This window comes from Pseudophryne corroboree, chromosome 6, assembly GCF_028390025.1.
Source record: "Pseudophryne corroboree isolate aPseCor3 chromosome 6, aPseCor3.hap2, whole genome shotgun sequence".
Taxonomy (NCBI): domain Eukaryota; kingdom Metazoa; phylum Chordata; class Amphibia; order Anura; family Myobatrachidae; genus Pseudophryne; species Pseudophryne corroboree.
The window spans coordinates 293,178,474-293,190,789 of record NC_086449.1 but is presented as its reverse complement, the minus strand read 5'-3'; the positions used below and the strand labels follow the sequence as shown (position 1 = coordinate 293,190,789).

Here is a 12,316-nt window from a genome sequence, read left to right as displayed (position 1 = left end):
GATGCGGATTCAAAACGTCACATGGAGGTTTTGCCGTATAAAGGGGAGGAGTTATTTGGAGTTGGTCTATCAGACTTGGTGGCCACGGCTACTGCCGGGAAATCCACTTTTTTACCTCAAGTCACTCCCCAACAGAGAAAGGCACCGACCTTTCAACCGCAGCCTTTTCGCTCCTACAAAAATAAGAGAGCAAAGGGCTTGTCGTACCTGCCACGAGGCAGAGGAAGAGGGAAGAGACACCAACAGGCAGCTCCTTCCCAGGAACAGAAGCCCTCCCCGGCTCCTGCAAAAACCTCAGCATGACGCTGGGGCCTCTCAAGCGGACTCGGGGACAGTGGGGGGCCGTCTCAAAAATTACAGCGCGCAGTGGGCTCACTCGCAGGTAGACCCCTGGATCCTGCAGATAATATCTCAGGGGTACAGGTTGGAATTAGAGACGGATCCTCCTCATCGTTTCCTGAAGTCTGCCTTACCAACCGTCTCTTCCGAAAGGGAGAGGGTGTTGGAAGCCATTCACAAGCTGTACGCTCAGCAGGTGATAGTCAAAGTACCCCTATTACAACAAGGAAAGGGGTATTATTCCACTCTATTTGTGGTACCGAAGCCGGATGGCTCGGTAAGGCCTATTCTAAATCTGAAGTCCTTGAACCTCTACATAAAAAAGTTCAAGTTCAAGATGGAGTCACTCAGAGCAGTGATAGCGAACCTGGAAGAAGGGGACTTTATGGTATCCTTGGTCATCAAGGATGCGTATCTACACGTTCCGATTTACCCCGCACACCAGGGGTACCTCAGGTTCATTGTTCAAAACTGTCACTATCAGTTTCAGACGCTGCCGTTCGGATTGTCCACGGCGCCTCGGGTCTTTACCAAGGTAATGGCCGAGATGATGATTCTTCTTCGAAGAAAAGGCGTATTAGTTATCCCATACTTGGACGATCTCCTAATAAGGGCAAGGTCCAGAGAACAGCTGGAGACAGCTTTAGCACTATCTCAAGAGGTGCTAAGACAACACGGGTGGATTCTGAATATTCCAAAATCCCATTTAATCCCGACAACTCGTCTGCTGTTCCTAGGAATGATTCTGGACACGGTTCAGAAAAAGGTTTTCCTTCCAGAGGAAAAAGCCAAGGAGTTATCCGATCTGGTCAGGAACCTCCTAAAACCAGGAAAAGTGTCAGTACATCAATGCACAAGAGTCCTGGGAAAAATGGTGGCTTCTTACGAAGCAATTCCATTCGGCAGATTCCATGCAAGAATATTCCAAAGGGATCTGTTGGACAAATGGTCAGGGTCGCATCTGCAGATGCACCTGCGAATAACCCTGTCACCAAAGACAAGGGTGTCACTTCTGTGGTGGTTGCAGAAGGCTCACCTATTAGAAGGCCGCAGATTCGGCATTCAGGATTGGATCCTGGTGACCACGGACGCCAGCCTGAGAGGCTGGGGAGCAGTCACACAAGGAAGAAACTTCCAGGGAGTATGGACGAGTCTGGAAAAGTCTCTTCACATAAACATTCTGGAACTAAGAGCAATCTACAATGCTCTAAGCCAGGCGGAACTTCTCCTGCAAGGAAAGCCGGTGTTGATTCAGTCGGACAACATCACGGCGGTCGCCCATGTAAACAGGCAGGGCGGCACAAGAAGCAGGAGTGCAATGGCAGAAGCTGCCAAGATTCTTCGCTGGGCGGAGAATCACGTGATAGCACTGTCAGCAGTGTTCATCCCGGGCGTGGACAACTGGGAAGCAGACTTCCTCAGCAGACACGATCTTCATCCGGGAGAGTGGGGTCTACATCCAGAAGTCTTCAACATGTTAATAGACCGTTGGGAAAGACCAATTGTAGACATGATGGCGTCTCGCCTCAACAAGAAACTGGACAAATATTGCGCCAGGTCAAGAGATCCACAGGCAATAGCTGTGGACGCACTGGTAACTCCTTGGGTGTACCAGTCAGTGTATGTGTTTCCTCCTCTGCCGCTCATACCAAAGGTATTGAAGATCATACGGCAAAGAAGAGTAAGAACAATACTAGTGGTTCCGGATTGGCCGAGAAGGACTTGGTATCCGGAACTTCAAGAGATGCTCACGGACGAACCGTGGCCTCTACCTCTGAGAAGGGACCTGCTACAGCAGGGTCCCTGTCTTTTTCAAGACTTACCGCGGCTGCGTTTGACGGCATGGCGGTTGAACGCCAGATCCTAAAAGGGAAAGGCATTCCAGAAGAAGTCATTCCTACCTTGATTAAGGCACGGAAGGAAGTCACCGTGAAACATTATCACCGCATTTGGCGAAAATATGTAGCGTGGTGCGAGGATCGGAGGGTTCCGACGGAGGAATTCCAACTGGGTCGTTTCCTACATTTCCTGCAATCAGGATTATCTATGGGTCTCAAATTGGGATCCATTAAGGTTCAAATTTCGGCCCTGTCAATATTCTTCCAAAAAGAATTGGCCTCTGTCCCTGAGGTCCAGACTTTTGTCAAGGGAGTACTGCATATACAGCCTCCTGTGGTGCCTCCGGTGGCACCGTGGGATCTAAATGTAGTTTTAGATTTCCTCAAATCCCATTGGTTTGAACCATTGAAAAAGGTGGATTTGAAATATCTCACATTGAAAGTGACTATGTTACTAGCCCTGGCCTCTGCCAGGAGAGTATCTGAATTGGCGGCTTTATCTTATAAAAGTCCTTATCTAATCTTCCATTCGGATAGGGCAGAACTGCGGACTCGTCCGCATTTTCTCCCTAAAGTGGTATCAGCATTTCATCTGAACCAACCTATTGTGGTGCCTGCGGCCACTAGCGACTTGGAGGACTCCAAGTTGTTGGACGTTGTCAGAGCCTTAAAAATATACATTGCAAGGACGGCTGGAGTCAGAAAATCTGACTCGCTGTTTATATTGTATGCACCCAACAAGTTGGGCGCACCTGCTTCTAAGCAGTCGATTGCTCGTTGGATTTGTAACACAATTCAACTTGCACATTCTGTGGCAGGCCTGCCACAGCCTAAAACTGTAAAAGCCCACTCCACAAGGAAGGTGGGCTCATCTTGGGCGGCTGCCCGAGGGGTCTCGGCATTACAACTCTGCCGAGCAGCTACGTGGTCGGGGGAGAACACGTTTGTAAAATTTTACAAATTTGATACCCTGGCAAAGGAGGACCTGGAGTTCTCTCATTCGGTGCTGCAGAGTCATCCGCACTCTCCCGCCCGTTTGGGAGCTTTGGTATAATCCCCATGGTCCTTTCAGGAACCCCAGCATCCACTTAGGACGATAGAGAAAATAAGAATTTACTTACCGATAATTCTATTTCTCGGAGTCCGTAGTGGATGCTGGGCGCCCATCCCAAGTGCGGATTATCTGCAATACTTGTACATAGTTATTGTTACCTAATTCGGGTTATTGTTAAGGAGCCATCTTTAAGAGGCCCTTTCTGTTGTCATACTGTTAACTGGGTTTAGATCACAAGTTGTACGGTGTGATTGGTGTGGCTGGTATGAGTCTTACCCGGGATTCAAAATGCCTCCCTTATTGTGTATGCTCGTCCGGGCACAGTACCTAACTGGAGTCTGGAGGAGGGTCATGGGGGGAGGAGCCAGTGCACACCACCTGACCTAGTAAAGCTTTACTTTTTTGTGCCCTGTCTCCTGCGGAGCCGCTATTCCCCATGGTCCTTTCAGGAACCCCAGCATCCACTACGGACTCCGAGAAATAGAATTATCGGTAAGTAAATTCTTATTATATATATATATATATATATATATATATATATATATATATATAAAATCAAAGAAAGGGCGTTCCATAGTGCATGATTGTTTTAAAAGGTGAATTTATTACAACAGCTTTCAACACACAATCGTCAGAAACTGTACCATAGCAAACGTTATCAACCACTGTACGTATAGCGTTTGAATAAAAGGTAAAAGGTCATCACCACATCCGGGGGAACTTCACCACCTTGCAGTAGTCCTCACGCTAGGCCCGGCCCCTGCGCTTTTCGTCATCCAAGACGTCAGAGGGCTGGCCTAGTGTTGCCGAGTCACTCTCTTTAACCTCTAATGTGGGAGCCTGCACTGCTGTGTTGCTGAGATGATATTAGTTGGCTTTTAATGTGGCGTCCACGCGACATTAAAAGCCAGGTAATAGCTCCAGGAGTCCCTGCAGCATTAAAGAATGAGTGGCTAAAGGTCACTCTCCTCTATGTCCATGTGGTATTGGATATATACGGCAGCCAAAGCGTCTACTACTTCCATTCTGGCTCACCGTATTCTGTAGTTGCAGTCCTGGTCTGTGGAACTGGACTCTAAAAAGACCTTGGAGGTAATCCCCTTTAAGGAAACATCCTTTTTGGGGAAGATCTGAACAAGATGGTTGCTGACTTAGTGTCTGCTAAAACTGCATGTCTGCCGAGTACTAATCCTTCGGCTCCGAAGGCTAAAAGTACCACCTTTCGTTCATTTCGACCTCCAAGTAAAAGAAAGGGTCAGGCTTACCTGAAACAGGCTCGCACTTCCAAAACCTCCAAGCCCAAACCTAAAAGTTCCTGGGCTGCCAGTCAGCCTGCTTCCAAACCAGACAAGCCTGCTGCATGGCGGGGCGGGCTTCCTCCTGGGGAATCCCAGGGTGGGAGGCCGACTTCTAAGGTTTGCTCAGGTATGGTTACAGACCACTTCAGTCACCTGGGTAAGGGAAGTCGTCACTCACGGATACGCCATCTCTTTCAAGAAACGTCCCCCTCGCCAGTTTTGCTCAACATATATCCCTTTGGATCTGTTGAAAGCAAAAACTTTACAATTGGTGGTACAATCCCTCTTGGACACAGCAGTGATAGTATCGGTGCCTCTGGCTCAAAGAGACAGGGGGTACTATTCAACGCTGTTCATAGTTCCGAAACAGAATGGATCCTCAAGGCCCATTCTCAACCTCAAGTCTTTGAAAAAATGTGTGAAGGTATCCAAATTCCGTATGGTAACTCTTTGCTCTATTGTTCTGGCCTTGGAGCCCAAGGACTATATGGTATCCCTGGACATACAGGATGCTTACCTGCATATACCTATTGCATCAGAAATATCTGTGGTTTGCTATTGGCAACCTCCATTATCAATTCCAGGCCTTGCCTTTGGTACTGACCACAGCTCCGCGAATCTTCACCAAGGTCATGGCAGTCATGGCGGCCCTTCTCCACTGTCAGGGGATCAGGATCTCCGCAGAGGTTCTCCTCCATCATCTGGAACTGACAGTTCAATTCCTGCAAGCCCACGGGTGGCTCATCAACTGGAAGACATCCTCGCTGGTTCCTGCTCAGAGCATGGTACACCTGGGGGCGTTACTGGACACACACGACCAACAGTTGTTTTTGTCTCTGGAGAAGGTCCTGAAACTTCAGGACAGGATTCGATGCTTCCTCTCTCGCCCAAGAGTGTCGATACACTCGGCGATGCAAGTACTAGGCCTCATGGTGTCGGCTTTCGACATGGTAGAGCACGCTCAATTTCATTCTCGCCCTCTGCAGCGGTTAATCCTTTCCGAGTGGGACGGCCTGCCTCACCGGATCAGGTTTCAAATGATTTCCTTGACTCTGGAAGTTCCTCTGTCTCTGAGCTGGTGACTCCAGGACCAACAATTGAGCAGGGGTCGTCCCTTCTGGATCTCCAACTGGGTCTTCCTAACCGACGGATGCCAGTCTGCGGGGTTGAGGCTTGGTGTTGGAGCAACACTCTCTTCAGGGTCGGTGGACCAGGGAGGATTCTCTCCTTCCGATAAACATTCTGGAGTTGCGGGCAGTGTTCAATGCTCTGAAACTGGCCCTGCCTTTGGTACAGAACAGACCTGTTCAATTACAGTCAGACAACGCCACCACGGTGGCATACATAAACATAGAAACATAGAATTTGACGGCAGATAAGAACCACTTGGCCCATCTAGTCTGCCCCTTTTTTTTTTTTCTTATCCTTTATGTAATCTCAACCCTTTTTGAACCCTAATTCTTTGTAAGGATATTCATATGCCTATCCCAAGCATGCTTAAATTGCTCTACAGTCTTAGCCTCTACCACCTCTGATGGGAGACTATTCCACTTATCCACTACCCTTTCTGTGAAGTAATTTTTCCTTAAATTTCCCCTGAACATCCCCCCCCCCTCCAGTCTCAGTGTATGTCCTCAAGTTCTAATATTCTCTTCCTTTGAAGAATGTTTCCCTCCTGAACTTTAAGACCCTTGATATATTTGAAAGTTTCTATCATGTCCCCCCTTTCTCTTCTCTCCTCCAAACTATACATATTAAGATCTTTTAGCCTTTCCGGGTACGTTTTGTGATGTAGGCCATGCACCATTTTAGTTGCCCTTCTTTGTACACTCTCTAATGTATTTATATCCTTCTGGAGATATGGTCTCCAGAACTGGACACAGTATTCCAGATGGGGCCGCACCAATGACCTATACAGTGGCATTATCACTTCTTTTTTCCTACTACTGATTCCTCTCCCTATGCAACCAAGCATCTGAGTTGCCTTTCTCATTGCTTTGTTGCATTGCTTTCCTGCCTTCAAGTCACTTGAAATAGTGACTCCTAAATCCCTTTCCTCCTCAGTAGTTTCCATTATAGTACCCTTGATACTTTATTTAGCCTTTGGGTTTCTTAGACCTAAGTGCATGATTTTGCATTTTTTAGCATTAAACTGTAGTTGCCACGTTCTTGACCATTTCTCAAGCCTACCTAGGTCATCAATCATTTGTTTTACCCCTCCCGGTGTGTCTACCCTGTTACATATCTTTGTATCATCTGCAAAATGGCATACCTTCCCTTCAATACCATCTGCAATGTCGCCAACAAAGATATTAAAGAGAACTGGACCAAGTACAGATCCCTGGGGTACTCCACTGGTAACATTTCCCTCCATAGATTGCACTCCATTAACTACAACTGTCTGTTTCCTATCCTGCAACCAGGCTCTTATCCATTTAACTGTTTTATAATCCACCCCCACGCTTTCAAGTTTATTTAGCAGTCTGCGATGTGGGACAGTGTCAAATGCCTTACTAAAGTCTAGATATGCTACATCTACAGCTCCCCCTTGATCTATTATTTTCGTCACAGAGTCAAAAAAGTCAATAAGATTTGTTTGGCATGATCTACCACCAGTAAATCCATGCTGTTTTGGATCCTGTAAGTGGTTTGATTTAAGATATTCCACAACTCTTTCTTTTAATAGTTTTTCCATTACTTTCCCCACTACTGATGTAAGGCTTACTGGTCTGTAGTTACTTGCTTTTTCCTTGCTTCCACTTTTGTGCAGTGGAACTACATTTGCTCTTTTCCAGTCCTCTGGAATAGCACCTGTATTTAGTGACTGGTTAAATAATTCTGTTAATGGTGTAACCAGCACATCTTTTAGCTCTTTGAGTATCCTTGGGTGTATCCCATCTGGCCCCATTGATTTATCCACTTTTAGTTGTGAAAGTTCTGTTAGGACCTTCTCCTCTGTAAATGTACTTTCATCTACCTTATTTTTATGAATGTCCTTGCAACTTAACTGGGGCCCCTTCCCTTCTTCTGTAGTAAATACTGAGCAAAAATAATTATTTAGGTGATCTGCTATTCTTGTAACCCTCCACCAAATGCTCACTCTCTGTCTTAAGTCTTATTATTCCTCCATTTGATTTTCTCCTTTCACTTATATACTTAAAAATAAGTTTTGCCCCCTTTATCTACTGACTGGGCCAGTTTTTCCTCAGCTTCTGCCTTTGCACGTCTGATCACTTTCTTAGCATCCTTCCATCTGTCAAGATGCACCTTTTTTGTCGTTATTATTTTGAGTCTGTTTGTATTTCCTAAAAGCCATCTTTTTTGCTTTCACGCTAGTTGATACTTCTTTTGTGAACCACACTGGCTTCCTTTTCCTGGTGCTTTTCCTAACCCTTTTGATACAAAGATCAGTTGCACTTAGTATTGCACTTTTCAGTTTTTCCCACCTCTCCTGCACTCCTTCCAAGTTCCACCAGTCTGCCAATGAATCACTTAAACATCTCCCCATTTTTGCAAAGTCAGCATTTCTAAAATCCAACACCTTTGTTTTTGTGTGACAGGAGTTGGATCCTGTCTTTATACTAAACCTTACTGCTTGATGATCACTGGATCCCAGGTGCTCACCCACATATATGTCTGATATCCTGTCACCATTTGTAAGAATTAAATCTAATATTGAGTCTTTCCGAGTGGGCTCCCTCACCAATTGCTTGAAAGATGCTCCCTGTAAGGAATTTATAAATTTGCCACTTGCAGCTGAACTTAAAAAAGGACCCCTCTCAATTTACATCAGGTAAATTAAAGTCTTCCATGATTATGACTTCTCCCTTTAAAGCCATTTTAGAGATGTCCAACAATAGGTTCCTGTCCAAATCCTGCCCCTGGCCTGGTGGTCTATAGATCACCCCAATGCGAATAACATCCTTCTCCCCGGTTTCTATGGTGACCCAAAGGGCCTCCGTTTTGTCTTCAATATTTTGTATTAAAGTAGCATTTGTGCTTTTTTTCACATACATTGCTACCCCTCCTCCTATTCTTCCTATTCTATCCTTCCTAAATAAATTTATCCTGGTATAGCTATGTCCCAGTCATGATTTTCATTGCACCATGACTCTGTAATTGCCACAAAATCCAGGTTATCCCTTGTCATTATCGCAATTAGCTCTGGAATTTTGTCTCCTAAGCTCCTAGCATTTGCACACATAGCTTTAAGATTTTCGTCTGTGCATTTGTTATTAGTAGCCATGTCCAGACTGTACAAAATAAATGACAAGTTTAAAGTAGAAATTACCTGTTTGGGGATGTTGCTCAGTGTTTGAGATATATATATATATATATATATATATATATATATATATATATATATATATATATATATTTTTTACTAATCAGGAATCACACTGTGTCCTTTACACCATGAATACACCTCCCTAAATGTAAAGATATAGTACACCTGACCACAATGAGCAAATGATCAAAGGAGGTAAACACCAGAGAGCATGCAATAATAAACTATGTTTCACTGTGCAACTTCCCCACACATGCAATGCCAATTACAAGCCAATCATTACATCAAAAAACATACATGAATTTGCATAAGAGAGAGCTGTAGTGAGCATTTTGGGGATGTCTTTTCATAGTGTAAAAAGACAGATAACATTGGTACAGGTAAGAATTCAAATGGTTTTGGTAAGCTATAGACATAAATTTTAGTAGTTGCAGATGAAGTGGAAAGGTCTAGCAGCGTTCCTAACACAGATTTAAGTTAAGTATGGGTTACTCAGGCTGGAGTAGTTTTATGTGTAGAGTAACTGGACTCACATTTTTTTGAAAGCTGTCCTTTAGTGGTATAGATTGTGGATAGATTGTTGTCCTTCTGTTTTCCTTCGGTTTAACGTCGAAATTATTTTTAAACTTGTAGTTATGCTTTGAATAATGTCCTTTGAAGTAATGTCCCACAAGCCTACGGCCTAAGCCGTCCTGATGCTCTTTAAGTAATGGACCAAGCATGTGAATACACTGATTACACCCAAACTCCAATGAACCCTCCCCCAGCAATGACTAGTAATAAAACAGTTATAACAAAACTAAACCAACCAACTGAGATTTATCACAGTCATGCCCTCATCAAGGCGGCAATCATCAAGGCGGCACTCGAAGCCGCATGGCAATGATGGAAGTGTCAAAAATTCTTCTTTGGGCGGAACGCCATCTGCCAGCCATTTCGGCAGTGTTCATTCAGGGGGTACTCAACTGGGAAGCGGACTTCCTCAGTTGTCAGGTCGTACACACCGGAGAGTGGAGCCTTTCATCCGGAAGTCTTTCAACTCCTAGTGGACAAGTGGGGCCTAACAGATGTAGACCTGATTGGCGTCTAGACACAATCACAAGGTTCCGGTCTTCGGAGCACGTACAAGGGATCCTCAAGCAGCGTTCGTGGACGCCCTGGCTATTCCATGGAACTTTCGGCTGCCATACATGTTCCCTTCGGTGTCACTCCTGCCCAGGGTAATAAGGAAGTTGCAGCAAGAAGGAGGATTACTACTTCTGATCGCTCCAGCGTGGCCCAGACGGCATTGTTTCTCAGACTTGCAGGGTCTCTCGATAGATCGTCCTCTTCTACTTCTGCAACGCCCAGACGCCCTTGTGTCTACCAGGATCTGGCCCGACTGGCTTTGACGGCGTGGCTCTTGAAGCTTCAGTTCTGAGGGCCAAGGGATTTTCTGAGGCGGTCATTCAAACTATGTTGAAAGCCCTTAAACCGGCCTTGACTCGGATTTATTATAGGGTCTGGAATTCTTTCTTCACCTGGTGTGCGGCTAAGAATTATGATGCGTACAAGTTCAGTACTGCCAAACTTTTGGCTTTTCTGCAAAAGGGCCTGGACTTAGGCCTTCACCTGGCCTTCCTCAAGATTCATATTTCAGTCTTGTCGGTATGATTTCAGAGAAAAATTGCGACTCTGCCTGATGTTTATACTTTCACTCAGGGCGTTTAACGGATTCAACCTCCTATGTCCCTCCTGTGGCTCCTTGGGATTTGTCGGTTGTTCTGGATGCCCTACAAGAGTCTCCGTTTGAACCTCTTGAGTCTGTGGACCTTAAATGGCTTACACTTAAGGTCTTATTTTTGCTGGCTATTGCCTCTGCTAGAAGGGTTTCAGACTTGGGTTCCTTATCCTGTCGGCCACCCTTTCTGATTTTTCACCATGACCGTGCGGTTCTTAGAACTCGCCCTGGTTATCTGCCTAAAGTGGTGTCGTCTTTCCACCTTAGAGATTGTGGTTCTGGCCTTTATCTCTCCTGTATGTGAAGAGAACCGCCTCTCTTAGGAGAGCTGATTCTCTCTTTGTCCTGTTTAGTTTTCACAAATGATGCTGGCCTGCAAATAAGCAGAAATTATCCAGATGGATTAGAATGGTGATTGCACAAGCTTCTGTACAGGCTGGACTTCCAGCTCCTGCTACTAACAAGGCCCGTTCTACTAGGTCTGTTGGACCTTCTTGGGCGGCCCGCCGTGGTGCGTCCCTAGAACAATTGTGCAAGGCGGTTACGTAGTCCTCAGTGAACACGTTCATCAGGTTCTATGCCTTTGATACTTCCGCCTCCCAAGATGCTTCCTTTGGATGCCGTGTTCTTGTGCCCGCTACAGTGCATCCCCTCCCATGAAGAACTGCTTTAGGACATCCCTGATGTTATTCCCTGTGGAATACCTGTGTACCCCGCTGCAGGAAAGGAGATTTATGGTAAGACTTAACATTGTTAAATTTCTTTATGCGAATTACACTGGATTCCACAGCGCGCCCACCCTGACACACTCAGCTTCTTTGGGTTTGTATGGCATTAGCCGCTGGTACCTTCTTCTGTCGTGAGAATATGGTTGACTGTGGCTACTAACTACTGTCGTCTTTTACCTGCTACTACATTGGACTGGTTAATAAAACTGAGCTCCAGTGCCTGGAGACGGGGATATAGAGGAGGCGGTGCAGTGCATCCTGGGAACAGTAAAAGCTTTAGCCTGTTGGTGCCTCGGATCAAGATCCAACTCTACACCCCAATGTTATTCTCTGTGGAATCCAGTGTACCTCGTAGAAAGAGATTTAACAATGGTAAGTCTTACCATAAATCTCCTTTTTAAAACAGAATCATGCACTATGGAGCGTCCTTTCTTTGATTTGATTTTAGATTCTGATACCATCTGTGGATATTGGTGCACAAAAGGAGCTGCCGATCCAAGGTATTGAAGTGCAAGGAGACTATCTGGAATACCTATAATAGAGTGGATAGTCTGCTATTGAAACAGCTAAAACGTCGGGACTTGTTGTTCCACAGAGTGACTTGTGAGACGGATTGATACTTTGCGCATGAACTGTGTTTTAATACATATGTATATGTGTATATATATGTGTGTGTGTGTGTGTATGTATATATATATATATATATATATATATATATATATAGTTCCAACAAAGAATGGCACTCAGAGACAAAGTTGCAAAAAAAAGGACTATTAATTTCCACAAGTCGTCAGAGCCTCGAAACGTTGACTTGTGGAAATTAATAGTCCTTTTTTTTGCAACTTTGTCTCTGAGTGCCATTCTTTGTTGGAACTATACTCTTCTTCTTTTTTTGGCACCTGAGCACGTTGAGAACAATTATGGGAGTGCCGGCTGCTGCTGTGTATATGTATATATATATATATATATATATATATATATATATATATATATATATACACACAGTGAAAGGCTTGCGATGGTGGGGGACAGATGTCCACTGACCGCGTGT

General features: G+C 45.0%; 1 protein-coding gene across 6 annotated transcripts in view; it reads left to right on the top strand.

Moving 5' to 3' along the window:
* Window positions 1–12,316, top strand: part of NEDD4 (NEDD4 E3 ubiquitin protein ligase) — a 470,501-nt gene that overhangs the window by 277,736 nt on the left and 180,449 nt on the right. The window lies entirely within an intron of this gene.